The sequence below is a fragment of the Leopardus geoffroyi genome, chromosome B3 (assembly GCF_018350155.1).
Source record: "Leopardus geoffroyi isolate Oge1 chromosome B3, O.geoffroyi_Oge1_pat1.0, whole genome shotgun sequence".
Taxonomy (NCBI): Eukaryota; Metazoa; Chordata; class Mammalia; order Carnivora; family Felidae; genus Leopardus; species Leopardus geoffroyi.
The window spans coordinates 131,982,099-132,003,986 of record NC_059337.1 but is presented as its reverse complement, the minus strand read 5'-3'; the positions used below and the strand labels follow the sequence as shown (position 1 = coordinate 132,003,986).

The 21,888-nt window shown below is 45.2% G+C and overlaps 1 protein-coding gene and 1 long non-coding RNA gene across 10 annotated transcripts in view; one reads left to right on the top strand and one right to left on the bottom strand.

Moving 5' to 3' along the window:
• Positions 1-21,888, top strand: part of KCNK10 (potassium two pore domain channel subfamily K member 10) — a 130,249-nt gene that overhangs the window by 97,569 nt on the left and 10,792 nt on the right. The gene's annotated exons all lie outside the window — the stretch shown is intronic.
• On the bottom strand, positions 472-20,257 carry LOC123584184. 5 transcript variants are annotated; one of them, XR_006705232.1, is made up of 4 exons: positions 20,226-20,257; positions 15,499-15,579; positions 8,560-8,700; positions 472-1,984 (listed from the first exon to the last, which is right to left on the bottom strand). It is a non-coding gene; the product is annotated as an uncharacterized LOC123584184 (long non-coding RNA). The 5 variants fall into 5 exon arrangements; XR_006705233.1 differs by having other exon boundaries at positions 472-1,326; XR_006705235.1 differs by lacking the exon at positions 472-1,984 and adding an exon at positions 2,994-3,142.

Here is a 21,888-nt window from a genome sequence, read left to right as displayed (position 1 = left end):
CTTGCCCGCAGGAGCAAGGGGGTTAAATGAAAAGAATTATTATTTCAAGAAGATAAAAGCTCTTGTTTTAGAAACTGGGTGTTCTTTTCAGCTCTGTGGGTTCAACTCCAATTTCCGATTCTATTAGTAGTGGAAATATTCATTGGGGTATTAGTTATGCACACCAGCCTACAGAGGTAGGGGAAGGGCGAAGTGGTGGGCTGAGTGCCCAAGTGTGTGTGTGTGTGTGTGTGTGTGTGTACACGTGTGTGTATGTGTCTGTTTGCCTCTGTAACATGCCTGCACTAGGGCATATAATGTATTAAAAATTCCTGAGAAATAACTCAGTAGAATTCATATTACATGGATAATGTGGGTTTATTTTGATCAGAGGGAAGATCCTGGTTTGAATGTGAACAATTACTCTCTTACTTTCCCTAAGGGACTAGAAGGAGGTGGGAGGTAATCATTTTAAGACACAGAGAAGGTAAATATTTTTAAAGCTTTATCAACCAGGTGTCTTCTAAATTAGTTTAAGGATATCATGTGGCTTTCATGATAGGCCCAGCTGTGCACTTGGGACAAACGACATAAATGACATCCACAAACTAGACTGCACAACATCTCTTAGTGACAGCCCGTGACACAGTCTGTCCATGAATGGCCCCCTTTTTTCTGTCTTCGTGTAATGCAGGGTTGCTCAGTCTTGGCACTATTGACATTTTCGGCAGATTGTTGTCACAGGACCTGCCCTGTGCATTGCAGGATAATTAGCAGCGTCTCTGGCCTCTGCTCACTAGATGCCAGAATCATCAGTGCCTCCAGTTGTGACAGCCAAAAACATCTCCAGACATTAGTAGGTTTCCCATCAAGGGCAAAATCGTCCCCATTAAGAACCACGGCTCTGCTGAGATGTAAGGGGTCAGTTAACCCATAGGTCCCAAGATGCATGCCCGGATCCCCTGACTGAATCTTCTACTCAAATTCTAGTATCCCCACCAATGGTTTTAACTAGTTTTTCAGTGCTGGTGTCATTCCTACCCAGAGTGCTCCTCTCTCAGATGGGTCCTTAAAGAGGGCTTTAGTGATGTTATGCTCTGGGAATAAGATCATTTCTTATCAATGAGGGAAAATGCCTGGGGACTTCACCCTGATGAATACACATAAAGATAGATTGTTCTGTTATTTTTTTAGCAGGCAAACCATCTCAGCACTGACTTTAACTGACCCCATAGGGACTAATCTAACGTGTGATTCTTCCTCTCTTTCAGTTTATCTTTGATAGCTGGCCGGTGTCCCTTTCGTGTTTCCTGTTGCCATCTGAGGTCACTGTAGGCGTTAATGGCTCTTAAAATGCATTTGCAAAAAAATAAAATAAAACACAATGAAACTTCATCTTTTTCTATAAACATTAAAGCTATCAAACTCTACCTAAAATATAACTACTTAAAATACTGCTCACATAGTGTTTAACATTTAAACATTTTTAAGTAGCGTTAACGAAGTCTCTCTCTTTCTGGCAAGATTTGATCACAGATAACTTCTGGGAATCTGATTGTTACTTAGGAGTAACCAACCCCTCGTGAACTTCTGTATATAGGGACCTTTGTGGGGAGCCTTGGATTGGTAGGATCTGGTTGAGGTCAGACTGAGTGTTATGGCACTACAGTATCGATCGAAGTCTAGAAATGAGTTGCTAATCTGCTTTGAGAGTGTACTGTATGCTAGACCCTGGGTTGTGGGCTCTACCCAGAATAAGCTGCACAACAGCCTTCCCAAATAGACCATTATCATCTTAATCTTATGAGATTGGAAGGCTTAGACTGGTTCTGTGCCCTGCCCAAGGTCACCCAGCCCATAGGTGACAGAAGAAGGATTCCAAAGGAGGTGGCCCTGCCCCAGTGTGCATGAACGGACTTAGTCTTTCCACTTCCTTCCTTCCTTCTCTTGTAAGGTAGGAATAGCATCTGATGGTTCAGAAGGGTCTCCATGAAAGGTGTAAGACCTGGGGACAGACAAAGATGGCTGGTTGAGGAGAAGTTAGTATTGGTGTCTTTATCTGTTTTCCAAAGGTTTTAGTTTTCCAACTTTATATGATCCATCAATACTGTGAATCAGACCCGTAGCCCCTGATTCTTCTCTGTGCACCTGAGCTATCTCGCTGATGCTGGCTCATTATCAGCAAACATCTCTTTCTTAGTGTTCCCTTCTCTTGGAGATTAAGCTAGGATTTAAATGCCCCCTTGCTCATGTCTGCTATGTGACTAATGCGAAAGTGAGCTTCTAAAAGAGGGGCTTATGCTGTCCCAATGGCTGCCTCATTTGGGGCCACCTGCGAGAGAGAGGTGTTGCCAGGCAGATAATATTCTCCATTCTGGATTCTTCCACCTCATCGTCCCCCTTTGTACAACTCACTCAGTGTTGACAAGAAGAGGAACACACAGCTCAAAGCCAAGCCTCTTGGTCATCTGTGCCAGCTGGTCTTGCCCTCAAAAGCATTCTCCTTTTTCTGGATTCATTGGGTTGTCTCAACACTCTGTTCCAGGGATTTTAAGAACCTTAGGTTTGAGGAAACCAACACCACGATCTTACTTCCCTTTGGGCATCTAACTCGGTCTTAAACTCAAGAAATGGTCATCTTATAGAGGAAAGTGTCTGGGAAATTTTTATGGACATTCATTATCTGCTAGCACTCGCCCACCATTAACACACAGTCACTTCCCAGAATCTTGGGGGTTTTGTTAAGACATTTAATATCTTTGCATGTTGGGGCCACCAAAAGTCTAGTGATGCTTTAGATCTAGCACATGGGAACCTGTCTCTAAAACTTCCAGGTACTTTTGAGTTAACGAATTTAATGCAAGAATTTTATTAGGACTCGCATTTTTTATCGGTCTCAAAAAACCAACGTAACAGGTGGATGATTTCCCACGTTCACCCTTCGTCACCAGTTTTCACAGGCGAGTTTGGTCGGGCTGGAAGGCACTGATTTAATACAATAATAATGCTTTGCCCTTTTATGGAGTTCTTTACTCTTTTGGGGGGGATTACATATATCAATGTAACCCCTCCTCCCCCTTTTTTTCCGCATTTAGCCTCATGCTGCTTCTGTGAGTCAAGCAAGTAGTAACCCATTCGGTGCGGCTTCTGACAAATTAGGTTCCTAAAAATTGAGAGACACTCTGGTTGAGCTGAGTCTGCTCATTGCAGAGCTGGGTATGTGATCAGGGCGTTTACACCAGGGCGGCACTGAAGGCGGTTTCCAGGTGACTGCATGTCAGTAGTCATTGATAAACTTCTCATGGCTTTAGGAAAGGGAAATTGTTTACAGTACATCCTCACTGGGAGGCGTGCCACTGTTGCGAACACTCACCCCAAAGAGGCAGCTCCCTTGGGGGTGACTACCTGACAGGCATAGGATGGTCACACTGCTGAGCAGGTTCTGATAGCTCTGTGTAAGGCAGGGCTGCCCGAATTAAATCTAGCCTAGGAAATGTGCATTCCTGTTAGAGGAAACACACTTGGTCTCTCTGGAGGAAAATGCTTTGCTTTTTATTTTCTGCAGAGAGCTGCATTGGTGCATTGTAGCATTTTCGACTTAATGGTTTTGCGCTCTGACTTGGAAGTTTGCTGCTCAGTCTTAGTCTCTTGTTAGCATAGAGCTGTGGTTCTCACCCTGTGGGTGGTGGGTTCCTAGGGGCCTGAGGTGCTATTTTCAAGGATCAGAGGATTGCTTTTTGTGATGCAAACATCGCTGGTAGAATAAACAGTACGTCTCCTTCATATATATGCTACGCTTTTTCAAATGTATGCAGGGGAACCATCATCAAGAATTCCATCAGTGGGTAGGAAATGTCCTACGGTGCGGGTATTGAGGAATTTCTTTTTAATGTTCAAAAGGAATTCTTATACTCAAAAAAGTTGAGTACAAAGGGGCAGAGCGACACTGGCTTTTCAAATCAGTGCCGTTTCCATGTCATTCTGGGTTCTCTTTTTTTCCATGGAATTAACATTTTTGTCCTGGCCATAATCACTGTTTCAAAGAGGTTGTCGTCTCATTTAAGGTAACCCCGGGAGTCAGTGGGATACTTTAGAGCCTGCTTCATTGTTTTTCCTTATACCTATTTTTTTTTTTTACCGTGAGAAAATATATATAACATAAAATTTACCATTTTAACCATTTACAAAGGTACCGTTCGGTGGCATTGATTACAGTCATATCCTTGTGCAAAACTCACCACCCTCTGTCTCTAGAACTTTTTCATCCTCCCAAACTGAGACACTGTACTCATTAAATGCTAACTCCTCATTCTCCCCTCCCCCAGCCCCCTGGCAATCTCTATTCTACTTTCTGTCTTTGCCAATTTGACTACTCCGGATCCCTCATATAAGTGGAGTCATACAGCACCTTTTGTGACTGCTTTATTTCATTAGCATAGTGTTTTAAGGATTCATGCATGTCGTAGCATGTGTCAAAATTTCCTTAAAAAAATTTTTTTTTAATGTTTATTTGTTTTTGAGAGAGAGAGAAGAGACAGAGCAGGACAGGGGAGGGGCAGAGAGAGGGAGACGCAGAACTCGAAGCAGGCTCCAGGCTCCACACTGTCAGCACAAAGCCTGATGCAGGGCTCGAATTCATGAACTGTGAGATCACGGCCTGAGCCAAAGTCGGACACTCAACCGACTAAACCACCCAGACACCCCAGAATCTCTTTCCTTTTTAAGGCTGAATGATAGTCCACTGGGTGTATGCGTACTGCATTTTGTTTACCTGTTCATCTGTTAGTGAACACTTGGGTTGCTTTGCCTTTTAGCTATCGTGAATACCGCCGCTGTGAGTGCAGGTGTCCAAATATCTGTTTGACTCCCCGTTTTCATTTCCTTTGAGTACGCACCAAAAGTGGAATTGCTGGGTCACATGGTAATTCTATGTTTCATAGTCTGAGGACCTGCCAGACTGTTTTCCACAATGCTGCACAATTTTACATTCCCACCAGCAACGCACACGGGTTCCAATTTTCTCTACATCCTCGCCAGCACTTAGTTTCTGTTTTCTTTTTTTTTTTTTCTTCAATTTTCATAGGCCACGGAGATAGCATTGGGTAAATTGCTAGCTCACTGCTCTCACGTCCTGGCTGCCTCAACAGCTGCCGTTTGCACACAGGAGGCAAAATGGAGAGGCCGTGCCTCGTGTTCCTCTTGCGCTTGTCCCCCTGCCCTCCACACTCACCTCCATCTGTGTCCCCGTGCTTGTCCCCATCCTGCTTCCTTAGCTCCGGCCCCACAGCAGAGCTGCCTGGAGGGAAGGTGGCTCAATGCCAGGCCAACTGGGGCTTCTGCAGGCTGGTGACGTCCGGTTTCCACCTGGCCTTGCTGCTGCTCTGACAGCCTTGTGTGTTTTGCTCTCCAGCTCCCCATCTTGGCTGCTCCTGCATACCTCTCCCCATATCACTTTTTTTAAAAAAAAGTTTATTTATTTAGAGAGAGACAGAGACCACGTGAGCAGGGGAGGGGAAGCAAGAGAGAGAGAGAGAGAGAGAGAGAGAGAGAAAGAGGGAAAGAGAGAGAATCTCAAGTAGGTTCCACGCTGTCTGCACAGAGCCCGATGCAGGGCTCAAACTCACGAACCGTGCGATCATGACCCAAGCCAAAACCAAGAGTCAGATGCTTAACCGACTGAGCCACCCAGGTGCCCCTCCCCAGATCACTTTAAATTTTTTTTTTTCAACATTTATTTATTTTTGGGACAGAGAGAGACAGAGCATGAACGGGGGAGGGGCAGAGAGAGAGGGAGACACAGAATCGGAAACAGGCTCCAGGCTCTGAGCCATCAGCCCAGAGCCTGACGCGGGGCTCAAACTCACGGACCGCGAGATCGTGACCTGGCTGAAGTCGGACGCTTAACCGACTGCGCCACCCAGGCGCCCCCCCCAGATCACTTTAATAAGCAACTATCAAATAATGGCTTCTGTGTTCTCCACACTGTGGGGTTGAGAACTGTGGCAATAAACAGGAGCTACTCCTTCCCCAGGAAGAAACAGACCTGTACAAAGACCGATGTCCTTATGAGTCCGGGGCTAGGGTAGGCTGCCTCAGAAGCTGCACTGCCTCAGTGTATGAGGCCTGATCCACCACTTACCAGCCATGGGACCTTGAGCTTTTTCCTTGACAAAATTATTTATTTGCTTTTATTTTTTGACTTCAAATTTTTAAAATTAAGCTCTTAATTTCAATTCCAGGGTCATTATCATACAGTGTAATATTAGTTTCAGGTGTACAACATAGTAATTCATCACTTCCGTACATCACCCAGGGCTCATCGCAAGGGCCCTCCTTAATCCCCATCACCTATCTCACCCATCCCCCACCCGCCTCCCCTCTGGTCACCATTAGTTTGTTCCCTATAGTTGAGTCTGATTCTTGGTTTGTCTCTATTTTTTTTTTTCCTTTGCTCATTTGTTTTGTTTCTTAAATTCCACCTATGAATGAAGTCACATGGTATTTGCCTTTCTCCGACTGAATTATTTCACTTAGCATAATACCCATGTTACAAATGGCAAGATTTCATTCTTTTTTCCTGCTCGAATAGTATTCCATTGCATAAATATTTATCAGTGGACACTTGGGCTGCTTCCATAATTTGGCTATTGTAAATAATTCTGCAATAAACCATAGGTGTGAACATATCTCTTGATTTAGTGGTTTTGTATTTTTTGTGGAAATGCCCAGTAGTGTGATTACTTGATCATAGGGTAGTTCTATTTTTAAATGTTGAGGAACCTCCCGACTATTTTCCACCGTAGCTGCACCAGTTTGCATCCCCACCAACAGTGCAAGAGGGTTCCCGTTTCTCCACATCCTCACCAACACTTGTTGTTTCTTGTGTTTTTGACTTAAGCCATTCTGACAGATGTGAGGTGATATCTTATTGTAGTTTCGATTTGCATTTCCCTGATGGTAAGTGATCATGAGAATCTTTTCATGTGTCTGTTGGCCATATGGATGTCTTCTTTGGAGAAATGGCTCTTAATGTGTTCTGCCTATTTTTATACTGGATTATTTGTTTTTTTGGGGTGTTGAGCTGTACAAGTTCTTTATTTTGGACACAAACCCTTTATCAGATATGTCATTTGCAAATATCTTCTCCCATTCAGTAGGTGGCCTTTTAGCTTTGTTGATGGTTTCCTTCACTGTGCAGAAGCTTTTTATTTTGATGTAGTCCCAATAGTTGAATTTTGCTTTTATTTCCCTTGCCTCAGGAGACACATCTAGAAAAATGTTGCTATGGCTGATGTCAGAGAAATTACTGCCTGTGCTGTCTTCTAGGACTTTTGTGGTTTCAAGTCTCACATTTAGGTCTTTAGTCCATTTTGAATTTATTTTTGTGTGTGGTGTAAGAAAGTGGTCCAGTTTTATTCTTTTGTGTGTTGCTGCCCAGTTTTCCCAGAGCCATTTATTGAAGAGACTTTTGCCGTCGGATATTCTTGCCTCCTTTGCTGAAGATTAATTGACCATCTACCTATGGGTTTATTTCTGTGTTTGTTTTTTTTTTATTCTCTTCTGTTGACCTATGTCTATTTTATGCCCATTTTCTTTATTTGAAAAATAGTAGCTATCTCTTTTGACACTTAGTTGATGCATGAGAACCTGCCTGATACATAGTCAGCACTCAGTAAATGCTGTTACAATAAGCACACCATTAGCTACGGGAGCCCAGAGGAGGGACTTGTGGATCCTAGATTGTATATTTGACATGGCACACATCTTCAGTGGCACACCTGTCTTATGTTGCATAATGATGGGTTGTTCTTTTTAAGTGAAGCCTAAGGGCCTTGAATATAGAGCTTCTGTGCCTTTCTTTTCCCGTACCCCTGCCATACCTGCTCCGTGCTAAGCACTTTGGAGGCGTAAATACTGCAGTAAATACTTGTTGATTGTGAACTGATCCGAGCTGAGGGAGAAATGAACACAATTCCTTTCCACGCACCCAAAGGGTGCAGGCAAACACACTCCCCGGCAAACCTGAATGAAGAAGAGACACTTGCTGATGCTGCCGTTGGTCCCACCCTTCTTGGGAGTGGGGTGTGGGGGTGCGCGGGCTGGAGAAGTGTAGGGAGCAGCAGTAACAGGGAACCTGATGGGCAGGACGGCTTGGGTCTCAGACAAAGCTTGTCGTCAATCATTGTCCTACAAGGAAAAGCTGCCGTGGCCATGACTCAGAGAGGGAAGAATATGGAAGTTCTGAGTGTGCCCCTGCCGTTCTGTCTGAGCGAGGGGGGAGGTTGTGCTCTGTCTACATCCTTGGCTGCACTTAATGGGCTGCAACTGTTTACGCAGATGTGTCCATGATGTGCCATCACAGACACAGATTCTCGTAAAAGGAAAGTCAAAGAATGGAAAAGATTTTAGCCGCATGCTGCTTGCCTCTCAGCTTGTGTGTGCTCTCACTTGATCGTGAACACCAGGACCAGTTCCTGTTTCCCTGAAGCACCAGAATGTGCCTACACTTTCTTCCCGCATGATACCTGCCCCCCCAAATATCAAAAGGGACCCTTGAAAGATGGGCTTTGCTGTATTCACATCCTGTCTCCTCATGTTCAGATCCTACGTGTTTGTCGCTGTGGCTTCATGTAGATAGAGCAATGTCCCCTCTGTCGGTTGTTTCCATTCCTTGGCAGAAGTGAATTTGACCGTAAGCATCAACAGTCTTTGTATGTGAGGCTGGGGAACGTTTGCAAGGGCTCGTTATTGTTATTAATGATTAATGATGAAATTAATGTTAAATTATTATTATTAATATCTGGCTGTCTACCTACCCCCCACCCCCTCTTCCTGCTGAGGAAGCACAAACACATGTGTTGGGCACCTTGTATCAGTCAGTGCATGGGACTTTGCCTTCTAATTTAATGCGGTTTTACAGTTCAGTTTAGACGATTAGCAACAGGGATATATAGCATGCAGCTAAAAAAAGGAATTTATATATGATTTTAAGGATAGAGGACAGAGAGCTGCTGTGTGATTTTTTTTAAAAAAATGAATTTCACTGAGCACTGTAACAGGATTGTCACCAAGGCTAACAAGAAAGCAAAGATCCACATTTAAAATAAAATGCAGGCATATAAATGCCATATGGTGCTCTCGCAATGTTATTACCCCTTTCTTTGGCTTGCATCATTTTTCTGACGTCGCTGTTTGCTTCTTGCCTCTGCTGCTTTTTAAAAAAAATGTTTCACTTGCCCTTAGCCCTTTGGTTCTGTATTTCTATGAGGTATATTTCTCTTCTCCCTTTCTTTGGAGGCTTGTCAGCCTTTTCTCCAGGGAAGAGGAGGAAAGAGGACCTGTCCAGATGGCCCTATAAACATGTGACACCTGCTTCTGGGAGCTTCTCTAGCGGGAGTTTGAGGGTTGAGGAGATTGCCCCCTGCCTGAAAAATGGGCACATTGCTTCCCATCTCTTTTCTCCTTTTTAAAGATGGTCACATGCCTTTTTTAATAATATCTCTAGAAACGTCTTGAATCCAAATTCTTCTCTCATCATTAGGGAAACAACAGCACGGATGAACTCACTAACCATACCTTGTGAAAAATTCGTATCAAAATTAAAAAAATTTTTTTTTTTTTTTTTTTTTTTACAATTAACATTCTTTCTTGGAGTGGGATCCTTGATGGTTGAGTTTGGGGGACGTATCTCTGCGTCCACAGGGGAAATTCATAGGGGCTGTGTCTGCACTGAATGTGCCATGGTCTCCTGTTCAGATTTTTGCATGGGATATTTATGGTGCTTTGGACAGGGCCTGTCGTCCCCCAGCTCTGAGGGGAAATGTCAGGTCTTCAGGGAGGTTTTCCTGACTCCAAAAGGAGGTCTGCACCCCCTACTCCCGTAACACCTTGCACACCCCCAGGATGGCATTCATCTGTCTGAACTGGAGTTACGTGCTTCATGGCTGACGTCCCCATCAGCCTGAGAGCTCTGTGAGGCCCAGTCTCTAGCCCAGGGCCAGAACCTGGAACCCGGAGAGCACTGAATCCATGCCTGATGAATGAATAAATGAATGAATGAGCATTAGCCTGCATTTTGATATGGAAAATGACCTTGAAACCAAAAATAGTGTTGTATACTAATAAATGGCAATGGAGGGAAAAAACCCACCCTGGTCTTCACCTTTGAAGTGCAAATATTTTGGTTAAAGGGGGGGTCCAGGAGGGGGGCTGTCCTCTGATCACGCTTATTGCACACTGCACACGGTATTTATGTGCTAGGGGCTTTTGTTTCATTAGGCAATACCTGTAAGCATAGTTCTCCAGACTTTGCAAGGCAGCCTTGAACACAATATACAGTTTACTTTTATCTGGTCGTTCTCAACCCTGTAATACCCAACACCATCTTTTGGAGCAAATATTCATTAGTGCCCACTTACCACATTGAAATAAATCTCCTAGATTGTGCAACTCATCTATACATATAACTTGGAAAATTTCAATAGTATTTTCTAGCTGCAGTATAAAGGAGAGATAAAAGGTAGATCATTTACAATAGAATAATATGCTTCAGTAATAGGCATTTGGGCACGAAACCCTAGGAGACCCACCGAAGCAGTGAGACCCTCGCGTCTGTGTATGGAACGCGGTAGTTCCAAACGTGGGTCAGTTCAGGTGTGTCCCCCCAGTGACTAAGATGCTACAAGGGATGTCCCCCCAGTGATGTGCTTTTCAAAAATGGAGAACAGTCCTTGGCAGTGTTCCAACTAGTCAAGATTCAACCTTCTTGCAATTTACATTGATTGGAGTCACATTCTTGTAAAGTTCAGCCTATATTGAAACTATGCAAAAAAATTGTGTGTGTGTGTGTGTGTGTGTGTGTGTGTCTACACGTAAAAGGGATTTGAGTTCTCAGCTCAGGTAATTATAAACATGAATTTTTCTCCATGGGATAGTCAAAACTCACAGTAAGTTTGGGATTCTTGTCTGGTTGGTGACACTAACTCTTGTACATTCTTGCCCCCTCCCACTGCACGCCCGGAGTGCCCCTGTGATCGTGACAACCACAAACACCCTCCCAAGTTTACCAGTCACCTCTTAGGGGGTTACAGTCTGAATGGGGTTGTTAAAAAAAAAAACACCAAACTTCCAGGGAGCCCCCGTGTAGCTTCGGGAACACACACATATGATTTCTATTCTTGTGTGAAAGGCTATGTTCAAAAGCCAAGACTCTGCCCTTCATGCAGTTCCTGTGCTATTAATATTCAATTCCATTCCACAAACCTGTCCTGTGTGCCTGCGTATATGGCCATCGCCTGTGCCCCTCTGTAGTGGATACTCTTACTAGTGTTCTACGTTACAAAATCCTGACAGTTTATCTGTTCCTGGACGAACAGTTTTCTTTTACGTCCTTTGTAGGTTGGTTTACTTAAATGATTACTCCCCTGTTTTCCCTAGGTGCTACAAAAGAGGGAGCAAGTGTAGAGAAACACATCGCGCATTTGATACAAAATGGGGGAGACACACATGTGGGTAGACAGCAACGCAGGATGAGTGGGTCCATCGACAGGGGAAAATGCAAAGAACAGAGACAGCCAGAGGGAGGAGAGGTAACTCTAGCCGGAGGGCAGAGGGCTTCCTGCAGGAGGCAATGGTGGAGCATCAGGAGCATCAGGAGTTTGACAAGCATAAAAAGGGGAAGAGGAAGAATATCCCAGCGGACAGAACAGCCTTTAAAAAGCACAGACGCAAAGAGGCACATGGGTGGCTCAGTCAGTTGAGCATCTGACTTGGGCTCAGGTCGTGATCTCATGCTTCATGAGCTCGAGCCCCACACTGGGCTCACTGCTGTCAGCACGGAGCCGGCTCCGAATCCCCTGTCCCCGCCCCCATCTCTCTCTGCCCCTCCCCTGCTCACGCTCTCTCTCAAAAACAAACATTAAAAGAGGGCACAGAAGCATGAAGCGGGATTCTGTCTCTTTAGAGGGTAAGCTGCAAAAATGACTGGAATTACAGGCAAGAGGGACGGCAGATGCTTGCCAACAGTGGGGCTCCCGGCACTTCTGCTCAGGAAGGGGGGGTGACACATTCTGCGGGAAGAGGAGGTGGCAGGGCAGCAGGCAGGATGCAATTACCGCCTTGGAGCAAGGCCACGTCCTCACGGCTGCCGCCGCCACTGTAGGCACGTGACCGTGGGATTCCGAAGACTCAGACAAGGCCCATCTCTGTTCTTTACTGTGGGGAGTATGGACTCCGCCTTCTCTCTTCCAGTTTTCCCTCCAGGGCACGGCCATCACGTCTGTCCCAAAAGCAAGAAAGACCAACTGCATCCTTACGGATACTTGTGCTGTTTCTCAAGGGAGCCATGCAGCATTCGGGAGCAGTCCACGTTGCCTCTCTCCCTTTTCTCCTCCTTACCCCTCTCTCTCCCAGTCCCCCGCCCCCTCCTTTTCCTTCATTACAAAGCTGACAAAGAGAACTTGGCCATCGTAGAGGCTTCGGAAAACAGTACACAAAAGAAAGTAAAATCTTGCGAAAGCCCCTCGTCCAAGGAGATCTGTCGTCAACACGTTGATAATTGTGCTTCTGAATCGTCTCTCTTTGCATCTTTTGCCCAAATGCCGGGCACTCCACTGGCATGTCGATCCCCTTCCCAAGGTCCTCTGCCCTCTGACGCTTGCAGGGGCTGTCACTCATGTGTCCCCGTGTCTGTCCTAGCTGCAGCCTGTGTCTTCCCCATTAACGTCTCTGGGTCTCCATTCTCTGCTCTAACACTGCTCTTGGCATCGCTGCTGGTCCCCTCCTGCAGGGCTGGCCTGTGGGAGGAGTCAGATACTGCCCTCTCTCTAACTCTCCGTCCCGGGAATGGTTGCAGCCCTTCCCACCGCACAGCTGAAACCTGCTGTAATTTCTAACGAGACTTTTCTGTAGATATAGGAACATCGGAAACATTGTCATGCCACGTCAGGTTGTAGTTCAGGCTGATCTTGGGCTGCAGAGGTGTATGCCTGTCCCGGGGACCACATGGGGCCGCATCCCTGACCTGCCTGCAAGTGGCTAAAGCCAGCTTACCCTGACCTCCTGGAGAGGCCGTTGCAGGCAGGCAGCTTAGCTAACTCAGGAGAAACCAACTTTGGATAATTTAAGGAGAAAAGAAAACAAAAAAATGAAAGGATATCTGATAGCTACCGAATCCCTGGGATGGATAGAGACCCAGACTTGGGAGGTACCCAGCCAAGAGCAGTCACCGAAATCACGCCACGGAAGTGGTTCCGGAAGAAGCCACTGTCGTTTCTGGCTGGCATAGGTAGGATCTTGCCGTGCTGACCCCATTGATTCTGGGCCGTAGGTGCTGCTGCTAGAACCACCCCGTGACTGCCCCGAAAATGGGATAGAATATCATGACTGTGGCCACCGGCCCCAGGATGGCACCCACATGGTCCCTGCTTCTTTGTAGAACTGACGGTGTGTCCACTGCTCCCTGCCACCTCCCTGCCCCCATGGAAGCTTCCATCTAGTGCTGTCTGGCTCCACCGTGACTGGGGGCAAAGTTGTCTCTCCATGCCCCTGCCCTGTGTAGCGTCCACGTCCCTCAATCTCTGTTCAGGAGACTTCGGGGGAGCCAAGAGTCTTGCGCGGCAGCCTGGGCACAGGTGCTGAGGTAGTTGCGTCCACACTAGAGGAGGGCTCTGCATCTAACCCCTTCCTCTCTGCCCCTGGTCCCTCAGACTGTAGGTTCTGCTAACCCCGCTTAGGAGACCCCGGGAAGATGTAGTCCCTTCCCACCCTTCTTCCCTTTCCAGGCCGAGTGGCCTTCTGCCTTCTCTCTGTCTTTGACCGTAGCCCGATCTTATCTGTTCTGCGGGAGAGAAAAAAAGTGGTTTGGAGGCGCCTGGGTTAAGCGTCTGACTCTTAATTTCAGCTCAGGCTGTGATCTCACAGCTTGTGAGTTCGAGCCCCACACTGGGCTCTGCACCGACCGTGTGGAGCCTGCTTGGGATTCTCTCTCTCTCTCCCCCGCCCTTCTTTCTGCCCCTACCCTACTTGCTCTCTCTCTCAAAATAAATAAACTTAAAATTTTTTTTTAAAAATAAAAAAAGTGGTTCTGCAGGCATGCCTCTGGGAATCTTTGCTCCTCACTTAGGAATAGCCTTTGGGATACCAGAGAGCGGAAAACACACAGAAAACCATAGAAAAGATACTCCAAGGCCAAGTCTGTCACATCTGTCTCACTAGTGTCTGGTTCAGAGTCTGACTTTTGTCTCCGTGGTCGGGGAAGCCTGGGCTACATGCTTGTGTCTTTGCAGGGGGGAGGCTGGGGGAGCGAGTACTTGGCATTCTATAGGTTCTGTCCTGGGAGGAGCATTGTTCTGTTTTGCTCATCAGTGAAGTGAGCTCAGTAGGTGCACGATAAATATTTATTGAATGAAAGGGGAGAAAGTATTGAATTCAACTCCATTCACAGCTTGGAAAATATTCTGCAAAAGAAAATTTGTTCAGTCTGGATGTTTCTATCAAGTTGTCTCAATGCAGGGTTTCCCAGTTTAGGATTTATTTCTTTAAAAAAATTTTTTTAATGTTTATTTAGTTTTGAGAGAGAGTGATAAAGAGAGCGCAAGCAGGGGACAGGCAGAGAGAGAGAGAGAGAGAGAGAGAGAGAGAGAGAGAGAGACATGGAACCTGAAGCAGGCTCCAGGCTCTGAGCTGTCAGCACAGAGCCTGATGCAGGGCTTGAACTCACAAACCATGAGATCAGGACCTGAGCCGAAGTCAGACACTTAACCGACTGAGCCACCTAGGTGCCCCAGGATTTTTTTCTTTTTCCTTCCTTCCTTTCCTTCCTTCCTTCCTTCCTTCCTTCCTTCCTTCCTTCCCTTCTTTCTTTTTTCTTTTCTTTCTTTCTTTCTTTCTTTCTTTCTTTCTTTCTTTCTTTCTGTGAAGCCATGTTTCATTCTTTCTTAAGCTCCTCTGTTTCCAGTCTAACTAGAAAGTGCATGCATATTTCTTTCTGTCTTCTTTCCATTTTCTTTCTATTTCCCAACAATTCTCTGCAAACCTGTCTGGGCAGACTTCTTGTACCTCCAGGAAAATTCTAGGCCCTCAAACCATTGTTTCATTTCTGCTTTCTATACTCCAAATCTTTTCCTCAAACGTGCTCCTCCTTTTCATAGACTTAATTATTGTTTTCTTGCTTCTCATTGCCTTTTTCTCTTCTAGTTGCCACATCTTTGCCCCATATAATTTCTTAAGGCCTATTTCATTATTCTCTATAGTTTTATGATTGTGAGCATCCCTGTGTGCTTTCATTAAAAAGTCCTTTTCTAGAAAGAAGGAAAGAAAGGGTGTAACTCTTGGGGAGGGGATTGCTTACCACATCCCCAGTAACACCCAGGGATCTTCACGGGTGTTGACTCAACAACACCCATGTGCATTTTAAAGGTATTGACCTAACTCTGGCTGATCTTGGGGCTTTCTTCAGGTCTTCTAGTGGGTGAGATAAATATTAAGCCACAGAAAAATGCATGCTTCTTTGCCACTTACCTTGATTCCTGGGCATGTAGACAGGCACTCTGGGCAGCCCACCAGAGGCTCACAAGTGTCTGCCCTCTGGGTTATTCATACCTGCAAATGGAGGGAGGGGGGCATGTGAAGGCTTTCTTCTCTCCCTCACTTCCTGAGTACGCTTGGATGCTGGTTCCAGGCAACAGTGACCTGGCTCTGAGATGGCCAGGAAGGATGAGGAAGAGTCAAGGGCTCCTTGATAATCCACCGTGACCCTTTTACTTTACTCAATGTGTTATGTGGCTGCATTGTGACCATTGTTCCCCAGATCCATCCCCTGGCCTGTCTCATCCCTGTGCGGGGGTCCCTGTTCCTCCAGAAAGCCCCTATGGGGCCTGGCTTTGCTTAATGACTTCCCCAGTTCCTCATCTCCTTCTAGGACAAGCCCCTCAGTAGGAGGTCCATTGTAATCACTTTCTTTCTGCTTTCATTACCTGTGCTCCTCCTTGGTGGGGGCCATAGTCTAAACAAGGGAACTCGCCTTCCATTGAGGAGAAATTGCCCAAGTGGACACAGTCTGACCTCTTTCTCTCCTTCATTGTGTAACAATTATTGAGCTATCACTAACATAAAAAACCATGGTACCAGAAGGACTGCAGGGAGGAGAGTTGAGATGATGGGGGTCCTTGAAGGAGCCAAATAAATAGTGTCCTTTCCTTCCCACCCAAGGTATGAACTGATTGAGAAGTAAGACAAAGGAGATGATGCACTAAAGCACAGTATTACTATATTTTCTCAACACTGGAGAATATGGCTTGTATCTATAGAAAAATGGGGTTCTTAATAACAGTGCCAGAATTAGACAGGAGATCACAAGGCCACTTTTTGAGGGCAGTTTGTTCCAAAAGGAAAGGAGAGGAAGAGGCAGAGTGCTCAATTCCTGGGTCAGAGTAAGGCTGGAGACATGCCATGTGTATCGTAGCAGGGGGAGCCCCCTGCTCGAGAAAGAAGCATTGGGATGGGATCTTGTTGCCCTGGCTGTTGTGGACTGCTTGACCTTGAACGCTTGTTAGCCAGGGGAGGAGAAGAGTGAGGCGGCTTCAGGTGTCTGTAGCATTGTTACTGCAGTATTATTATCATATGCTTGTACATATAACAGTGGGAAGGCGTTTTGGGGTGGAGGCTGTGTTGTTGACTGTGCTGCTGAAGTCTGGGTAAAGTAACTTTAGACTTTGGATAGGTGAGCAGCTAGGTGGGCATTGATCAAGGTTGCCAGGGGTTATTCTGTAGAGGTGGCTCATCAGGAGGGGGGTCCATCCTCCTCTGCTTTCCATGGGCTTGCTTTCCAAACCTCAGCTGAAGAGCAGAACCATTCTTCAGCCAAGGTTACATGTGGGAGTTTCCTACATCGGTGTGATTGCTTGTGTGCTGTTCCAATCCTGAGGGTACAGTTTCTGAATTCTTAACTAACAGAGATCCAAGGGTTATCCATCACCGTTGGCATGCTTTTGTATTCCACATTACCAGAGCTACAAGAATATTTCTGTCTTCTCTCCTACGTGGTATTTTTAATCAGTGGGATGTCATTAGGTACTATACTTTGCCTTCAACACCTGCACCAGGGCAGGACACCATGGACAGCGCCACAAAGACTGCTCTCAGCCAAAGACTTGGTGGTTCCCACCCCGCCTTGCGCATTAGACTTTGTGTGCATGAGGAAGGAATTTTCTCTCTTTTCAGACTGCTGTGTCCCTTGCAGCCAGAACAGCCTGTGGCATATGAAAGGTCCTTAAAAATTATGTGCTGAATGAATTAACTGGCTGTATTCTGAGTGCAGGCTCTTGTGTTCCAATTGAGTATTATCTCCAAATGTTAAACACCACTGAATTGTAGAGCAGAAGACTTTAAAAGATTTTAATTAAAGTGTTCCTGGAGTAGAACAGCTGAGAATGTTTATTATTTGTGGATTTTAATTTTTCTACATTCCAGGTGCGCCTATGTTGGCATTTCAGTGATAAAAACAATTTAATTATATATACCAAAAGCTTTTTAAAAAACTTTGCATGGTGATACCAGGAAAGCACTGAACTTGCCAATAATCTATTAGATGTTGCAGTGTGGCTCAGAGTCAGGTGCTAGATGAAACTTTTGTGTGTGTGTGAATTCAGCTATTGAGCTGAATATAAACAAAATACATTTGTGTATTCAGCCTTTGAGTAGGACATTCTCCATAGGCTCCATGAAGATTTTGCTACATGATTCTCACTAACGTGTGTTTATAGTATCTCTGCCATGGAGATTACAGGCAAATGCTGTTTACAAGCTCTCCTCAAAGTTTATAAAATTGCTGATACTACATGGTTATTCATTATAATGTTGAAACTATTTGTTAGAACTTTGTGGAAAAAGAAATCTTTGTGGAAAAACATAATAATATCAGAAAATAAAGTCAGTTCTTTTGAAAGGCAGTTCCTATTATCTTTCCATTTTGAGAAATTATTCTCAGTTGAATTGTATTACCATGGTGATGTGTTTGCATTTCAACAAAACCAAACCAGACTGTAAAGTAGAGCTCTGCATGTCTAGCTCCTGTCCTAGGACTTTTATTGCAGTATCCTTATTATTAAATAAAATCTCCTACGTTCCGGCTAAAAATCACAACAAAGAAGCAATTTCCTCGGCCAGACACAACAATCTGGATTGCTGATCTCAGAATTCGAAGAAATCACATAAAAGTGAAAAGGAGAACAGGCATTAGAGAGGTAAAAGTCAAATAAAGGACTCACCCACAAATGAATAGAAATATACTTGTTCTCTAAAATAAGACTGCAGAAGTAAGCCAACACAGGAAGGGCATTTTGCTTAATGAGAGTTGGACGTGTGGCTTAATCCCCTGAGGTCTGAAACAAGTAAACCCTTTCAGGATTGTCAGCACATACCTCCCTGTCTCAAAGGAGAGCTCTTAGAGCTGGCTCTCCTGCTCTCTGTTTGTGAAGTTTGTTTTACTCTTTGGAATAATTGCACACGTAATTCTGACAACTAAATGCAAAGTCTACAGGAGGTAGGTTTTGAGTTCTTCGAAAATTCCTGCAGTTCGTGCCAATGGGAGGCAGGAAATCGTTTCGCATAATGCTATTTGCATAAGAAGGAAAGAACACATCATTTATTCTAATCAACAAAGTGTGAAAACAAGATCTGGACAGATGTGCACAACCATCCTATCACTCCTGCCCAAATATTGTATCAGTCCATCTTGCCCCAGATCACAATTTTGTTCGCCCAAGAACACATTAGCTCAGTCAGATCTGGGTTCTCACAAAGCTTTTTGCTAGCTGCTGGGCTTACTGGTAAATAAGCAGTATGGTTTTGCTTAGCAACCCCTCCGTGGAAACACAGCACGCTTTGTAAGCGGTGGGGAGGTGGGGAGGCGGCTGGCTCGGGAAGCAAGGTATGTGCCTCTCAGGGTCTCTGCAGCTGGTCTCTGACATCGCAAACATTATCTTCAATCTTTAGTCTCACAAGGCTGATGAAGAACTAGGGGGAAATTAATTGGAAGGCAAATAAAAAGTGTTCAAGATTGTGAGCTGAGACTGTCTGAGAACTCAACCCAGAGTCAACACAGAAGAACCAAGAGAGAATGAGGGCCTTTTTTCTCATTAAAAATGAGGTAATTATAGGAGATAACGTATCCAGGAAGCCCACAATGACCTCCTGAAGCTAAACAAAGATTATCTTAAGCCAGACATGAGGGAACATTCCTCAGTAGCTAAGGGCAGCATTAAATCTGGGACTGTCCACATCTAAGAAAAGATTTGAACTTGTACATCCAAGATAATCATTAACAGTCACTGAACACTTAGCAGGCAGTGTGATCAGCTTTTGCACACTCATTTAATTTTCCAAACAATCCTGTGAGGTGGGTTCTTTTACGTCCATTTTATAAAGGAAGAAACTGATGTGTAGAAAGATTGACAAACTTGCTTGGGGTCACCCAGGTATATAGCAGTGGGGATGGGAGGTGTGCCAGGCAGTCCGCTCTTAGACTCTGAGTTCCTAACCACCATTTTACAAGTGGTAGGGTGCAGTTACAGGGCTAATGGGGATTCAAAGTCCAAAGATCACTGGATGAGGTGTAAGGTAGTTTGTGGTTCCACCTTGAAAGGTGTGACGCGTCCAAGTAAGGCAACTGTTTTGTTTCATTTTAATGTCTGGAGGGCAGCAAAAGCATGGATATCCAGAATAACATATATTGCTAAAACCTTACGTCCACACCTTGTCCTTTTTTAAAAAAGGTTTTTTAATGTTTTTACTTTTGAGAGAGACAGAGACAGAATGCGAGTGGGTTAGGGGCAGAGAGAGAGGGAGACGCAGAATGTGAAGCAGGCTCCAGCCTCTGAGCTGTCAGCACAGAGCCTGATGTGGGGCTCGAACTCCCCAACTGTGAGATCATGACCTGAGCCAAAGTCGGGACGCTTAACCGACTGAGCCACCCAGTCGCCTCCACACCTCTTTCTAAAGTGAAGTACGGGTAGACAGCTTTTCATACACACACGTGCGAGACACTTGACTTCTTACGTCCCTAAAATACCCCAATGATTGACTTCTCCACGCATTCACTGAGCATCACTGTAGGATGTCTGGAAGCAGCAGCCCAGGAGCACCCATGCTGGCTTGGGCAGTGAGCAGTGGTGAAATGTTTACCTTGCTGATAAACTCTCCAACAGATAATACATTTAAGACACCACTATTTAGCCTTTGTTACATACCTTCCTCTTTGCCACGAAACGAATCCATGTCCCCCAGCTTTCACATACTTGCAGTCCTCCTTTGCCAACCTCAGCCTCATGTGGGTCGCAGTTGTGTCCCCACCCTAATTTATGACCTCACAAGTGTCTCACAAACATTTAGTTCACTTTACTTTTATTATGCGTTTGTGGAGGACAATTTATGGTGTGTGTGTGGCGGGGGGGGAATGGTGTGTCCATTGCCAGCAATTAGATGAATTTAATGATTGATGGCGAAATCTCCTTTCGGGCTTTGGATTTTTATATATATCTATAAACAAAACTAGGCCAGTGATACATAAGTTCCTGGATTCTCAGAGGGACTCAACTGCCCTCACCCAGTCCTGCTATCATATCCAGTCTGGAAATTTATGAAATGGGGAAGACATTCCCGTGGTTCTCAAGTGATTTATCTGGTCACAATACTTCCGTGCAAAAATACTTGGAATTTTCATTTGCAGTTTCAACAATATCAGTAAATTATCACTTTTTTTTTTCCAGATGGCTTTTCTGAGGAGATGAGGAGGGGACCATGTAGAGCATGGATCAAATAATTTTTCCCTGTTCCCACTTTATACACTGAGTGCCCTCTTGGGAGTTAGAGCACATGACTACTTTTCATAAGGAAGGATTGTATTTCTTTGGGTCTTCTTGTGTGTTTTTAGGGAATATACTGATCCCAGAACGGGGGTGGAAATCGTGCTGACTTAGATTTGTGCCAAAATATGTTCTCCACTGTAACTGCTCTTACTGACTGCCCTGTGTCCTCCATTTTGCCACGTTGAGCATACCTGGGACTGGGACCCCAGTCAGGTGGGGCTGAATGTTTCTGAGGCATGATTAGAGCGGACAGCAGCCTTTCCTCCTTTCAGCTTCCTCACCCCTGAAAATTTCCAGTGAACAAGCAACACCATCCTTTCTCCCTCAGTTGGGGAGGAGGGGGAAGGAAGGAGGGGAAACCTAGTCATCTTCTTGACTGGCATTTCCATGGTTGACCCAAGTGGCTCATCTTAGAAGACACAATTGACTCTCTCTGTCCTGGGAAGATGTCACAGAGGTGTCACTGCTTATTACTGAAGGTTAGGAATTCCCAGACAGATCGCATATCTTCCTTTCTAGAAGGGAAGCAGGATGGCCTGTTCTTCATGGGGGTTAGTCTGGTTGATTTTGTTATGAGGGGGTAGGTTGGAGGGGCGGGGCAGGGGGGACTCTGGCAACTTTGTTTGAGCTGGGAAATTGTTGAGTAACTTGAAGTCTGGTTCCATCAGTAGGCACTGGACTGGGAGTTAATCACATCAGAAGTCTAATCTTGGCTTTGCCTCTAATTAGCAAAATCATTTTATGCTGGTCCCTCAACCCCTCCTGGCTTCTGGTTTTGCGTCTGTAAAATGAGGTGTATGAATGCAAAGGTCTCTCTGGGCTCTGAGGTTCTCTGCCTTCTAATTCACCAGAAAGCAATGAATAGGAAACAGAACACATGGTAAGGATTTCCTAGATCCAGTGCCCCACATGTGGTGTATTTTTGCAGAACATCAATCTAGGTGGTGTAGAAAGGCCCATTCATTCTGGTATTACATGGTTTTGGTTGGGTTATAGTGCTAGGGCCCCCTGATGACAATTGACATGCCAGTCCTGGGAGCTTTGA